This window comes from Octopus sinensis, linkage group LG8 (genome assembly GCF_006345805.1).
Source record: "Octopus sinensis linkage group LG8, ASM634580v1, whole genome shotgun sequence".
Taxonomy (NCBI): domain Eukaryota; kingdom Metazoa; phylum Mollusca; class Cephalopoda; order Octopoda; family Octopodidae; genus Octopus; species Octopus sinensis.
In genome coordinates this window covers 15,384,660-15,390,303 of record NC_043004.1, presented here as the reverse complement: position 1 = coordinate 15,390,303, position 5,644 = coordinate 15,384,660, and positions in this window count along the sequence as shown.

Below are 5,644 nucleotides of genomic sequence, written 5' to 3'. Positions count from 1 at the left end.
ATATATACATATATATATATAAGTTGGTTATTCTAGAAACAGCTGTGACAGTCTATTTATTTATAATATCATAACTACTATGCTCTATGTTTATATTGCCAGTGATACCAAACGTTTTGCATTTTTTTTTTCTATTTTAATCTATCTATCTATATGCATATATATATAATATATATATAATATATATATATATATATATATATATATATATATATATATATATATCTGCCTGTCAGTCTAACTATTTATATAGCTACCTATAATTTATCTATTTATGTCTCACTTTCCCTCTCTGTATGTATGTATATATATATATATCTAGATTATATTATATAATATATCGATATATTATCCTTACAAACACACGCACAAGACACAATATACGTTTGCGTAGACAGAGAGAGAGGGGAGAGACAGGGATAGGGGATGAGCGAGGGATAAAAAGAGATGATGTTGTCACATGTAAAGCGCCAAAGATCATAAATTTGATCGATCAGAGTAGACCTTTAAGTAAAGAACCAAAACGACAAATACAACTGTTCGGTGTGTTTGTTTCCTTGTCTGTGCTAAATACCCTAAGATCAAGATTTCTGTATCAACGACTTGGTGTACGAATTCTAATCTGACATCAAAACAGGTGTGAGGTGAATTGCCTCCTGGAAGTGTAGCTCTTTTATTACAAATCGATATATCATTTCTCAATACTAAAGTGCCAGAGATGGTTACAGTAGAGAAGGACAGCAAACACTGTCAATATTTTAAGCCTCAGTTGTCTCGGGCGGGAACAGAATTTAAACTGACAGGATATTTCAATATCCCTTCCGCGTTTCAGCCTCATTCTCCCCCACCTCTCTCTCTCTCTCTTCTATGCCTTTCTATCCATATATTTGCCTCTAGCTCCCCCCTCTCCCCCCTCTCTCTCGATTATCTTGTTTTATTCACTCTCTTCCTTGCTAAGTATGCAAATAACCACACACACATACACATATATATGTTTGTGCCACAAGCTGGGGCATCGCTATGAATATCTAGTCGAATGAATCGACCCGATACTTGTTGTCTTAAGCCAGGTACTTATTCAATCAGTGCCTTTTGCCGAACTGCTATGTTACAGAGACGTAAACACACACCAACACCGGTTCTCGAGAGGTGGTGGGCTACAAACATAGACACAAAGGCACATACACACGCACACTTTCGCGTGCGCATATGTATATATATATACTTATTCAATCAGTGCCTTTTGCCGACGAACTGCTATGTACATATATTAATATATATATATATATAATAATATAATATATATATTATATATATATACTAAGTAATTAAGGGTTTAGCAACGATTTGCCTCACCACACACCGAATTAGAAATAGCAGTCAAAGACTTATAACTAGTCTTTCTACTAAAGGGAGATCTCAGTAAAACCACAGCACTTGAAAGGCAAACACAAACAGGCCTGTTGTGTTTACCTTTCAAGTGCTGTGGTTTTACTGAGATCTCCCTTTTAGTAGAAAGAATAGTTATAACTCTTTGACTGCTATTTCTAAATTCGGTGTGTGGTGAGGCAAATCGTTGCTAAACCCTTAATTACTTAGTATTACTTAAACTTTCCTCGAACGAGGCTTTTACATGCCGAAATCTACTTGGTGAAATTAATGATTATTCCAATTAATTAATTAGTTTTTACCCTATTTTATTATATATATATATATATATATATAGATATTATATATATATATATATAATATATACTTTATTTAAAAGCGGCAGAAATTTTGTTAAAAAAACAAAACTGTCCGATGAAGGAGAACGGGAAACTCCGAGTAACAGGTTTTGTTGAATTTCTGCTGCTTTCAAATAAAGCATATTACTCTACCCCTGGTATTTGAGTACTCATTTTCCCACTTGTTTCACATTTATGTGTTTACTCCGGTATATATATATATATGTTAATATATATATGTATATATATGATATATGTATGTATGTATATATATATATATATATATATATATAAAGGGTAAAGACCCCCTTCGGTCATGAATGACCATGAGATTGCACCTAGAAAGTTACCCTCCTAGACACAAGTCCGGTCAAGGTTGTTTATAGAAGACCAGCAGTCGCCCATGCATACCAGCCTCCCCTCTCCACGCCACCAGTGTTATCCAAGAGAAAGACAAAGGTCGATACGTCTTGGCACCAGAGACGTCGCAACTCATTTCTACAGCTGAGTGAACTGGAGCAACGTGAAATAAAGTGGCTTGCTCAAGAACACAACACGCAGCCCGGTCCGGGATTCGAGCTCACAACCTCACGATCGTAAGCTCGACGCTCTAACCACTGAGCCATATATATATATATATATATATATATATATATTATATATATATATGACGGGCTTCTTTCAGCCTCATGTGGTTGGGGAGAGAGCTTTAAACTACACAGCCACAATATAGAAAGAGAGAGAGAGAGGAGAAAGAGCAAGTGAGAGAGGATAAGAAATAATTCGTGTTCATATTGAGCAACACAAGCACACACGTATATGCAGCTAGTGCATGAGACTGCTTATATACGAGGGGCTGCTGAAAAGATCCCGGCTTTAAGGGTGTGCTAGTAGGCCCAACCCTCCGAGTTGTTTTACTGAGTTTACAGGAGATGAAGGGTCGCTGCTGTAAGTCTATGAATCTCAGAGTAGAATATGTTGAATAGAAGCATAATAAAACCAGACTTAACTGATCATCCTGTATTTTCTTTTACTCCGAGCCAGCAACTTTTAACCAACCCCTTGTGTATGTATGTGTGTGTCAATGTGTGTGTTGTGTGTGTGAGAGCGAGAGAGAGAGAGAGTATGTGTGTCTACGCGCGCGTGTGTATATCTATATGTACAGAGTATACTAACTGGTGAATCTTTTAACGCGTTTAAGAAAGAAGTAATCAACGTTATATTCAAATACATAGGTCTGTCTCGGTTTCCAGTAAGAAAGAATGTATCGAACATATGTACTACATACTACATACATACATACATACATACATACATACATACATACATACATACACACATACATACATACATACATACATACATACATACATACATACATACATACATGCATACATGCATACATACATACATACATACATACATACATACATACATACATACATATACATCCAAAAGTCTGCCGGTGGAGACTAGATAACCACTGTTATATAGAAAATACTCAATTATCCTATGTGTATGTCGAATGAATATATTTTAAATGAAATCGACATGTACGGAATGGCTGTAATGTGTTGTTATCTCTTCAGAATGTTTAGTTAATATGAAGCAAGTCCAAATCTGAATAGTAACTGATTGAAATTGAAAACAAAACAGCGCAAACTAACACGGAAAAAAGTTTGATTTAACATATATTCAAAATAGTGAAAGTGAAAAATAATAAATTGGATTGAGAAATAGGAACATTGTATGAAGACATGGAATAAAAACAAAAAAGTGTTAGTGAACATGTACAAACGAAACACATACTCACTAGCAAAGAGTTACACAAGTTGTTGACAGCGATGGAAGAAAGCCCTTGGTTGAGAAGATGTATGTCTCGTACTTTCGACGATGAATTTGAGATGGCTATTTGAGTAAAGTTATATTAGCAACGAAGATGTGTAAAATCGCATGGTTTATAATCATTCTTGTTTATTTAGGTCATAGAAAGTATAATCCAATTAAAATTTTAAAATATCATTTTATTACGACCAAATGTATACAGCAAAGCCGTTCGACTCTTTCGGATTGAATTTATAAAGGAATACCAGTGAGATAAATCTTAAATGAAACGGCTTTAAAGTCATACAAATATAATATATATTATATATATTATATATATATATATATATATATATATATATATATATATATATACTATTTTCCCGCTACTTACAGTTATAGAGTTTTTTTAGGTATCGAAATTGTTCAGTGTGTAAAACGAATGTTATGGAAGTGAAATATGAATCAAAATATGCTAACAATGTATAATGCGAAGCACAACGAAGAGTCGAAGTTCGGTAAATTCATTTGAGGCTTGAATCAAATATATATGGAAGACAAACTGGCAACCTCTAAGCACTCACAACCCTGCTAGATATGATAGCCAATTGTAAAAGGTAAGAGAGTCCAGTTTGCTGGATATTGTTGTAGAGCTGAAAAAGAGGTAATTTCTACTCTTCTCCTCTGGAAGCCATCTACTCGCAATACCAGAGGGCCCACACTCTCCTACCCTGGTGTAATCTCCAGGGATACAGGCATTCAGCAACAGGACCTCCGTAATGCCATGATAGACCGTGAAGTCTGGCGTAGCATGGTAAATTCCATTGTCTCAACCACGGTCGAACAATGATGATGATGATGTAAGATTGCTTGTAGCTTTGCTTCACTAGGACTTGCTTGTGTATACGGAAGAAAGGAACGTAATCACTTTTTTCCCAGGGTAATTTTTATGTAAATAACACAAATAACAAATAAATAGGTATGTACCATTTGTGTTTTACTATAAACGTTACCTTCAGTCTGGGGTTATTCTAAACTCTAAACATTGTAATTTAGTACAATTATCAATGAGATAATAATGATGATGATGATGTGATGATGATGATGATGATGATGATGATGATGATGATGTGATGATGGGACAGTATCTACCTTGGAAAATTTGTAAGTACTACAGATTCAGCACTCCTACTTACTGCTACATCATCAATTGAGCCAGTCGTCGAAGGTAAAATGCCACTATCCTCTGGGGTTTTCCAGTCAACACTGACAGAAAGATCCAGGCTAATCGGCCAGTCAATTATTAATGACAGGGAATAAAATACTTGTATATAAATAGATGTAAGTGTACCCAGTGATAAAAATATATCTGACAAGGAATTTGACAAACTGAGTAAATATAAGGATCTGGAAATTGAAATACAAAAGATGTAGTATCTGAATACGTGATTGTTATTTAGGTGCCCGAAGTATGATAAAAAAAGGGATGTCAGAATCATCTAGATAATATCCCATGAGAACCACGTCTCACAGAAATCCAAAAGATTGTGCTGACAAGTAATGCCAACATCCTTAGAAGAACTCTATCCATTTAAACGTTTGTTATATTATATGATGATATTTCACTACATCCCCTCCCCAAACTTTCAGTCATATTGTAACATTTCTTATCCTTCATTCTCTCCCAGGACGCTGGGTGAATCCCGGTAAATGAATGTAGCAAAGATACAGATGAAATGTAACAACAACAACAATAATAAATGCTCTGATGCAGTACCAGGCAGGGGCTCTCTTGGCTTCTGATCTTAGCTGATTGGAAATGTTATCATGCACATTGGTTTGTCTTGCTATAAAAAATGGGCTATAGCAAATATTGCTGCTCAATACCACAGATTTGCTTGTCAGTTGTTTGACCGTAACCAGTTGACCATATCCCTTAGTGGCTGACAATATGTGCATCTCTGATCACGAGCTGAAGTAGTGGGGAAGCATCATAGCTGTGTGTTGAAAGTAATTCTTATAGGTTTGGATAATTCACCTTTGGAAACATGGTTTTTTCGTTCAACATCCTTCCTTATTCAGGGACCTTTTGA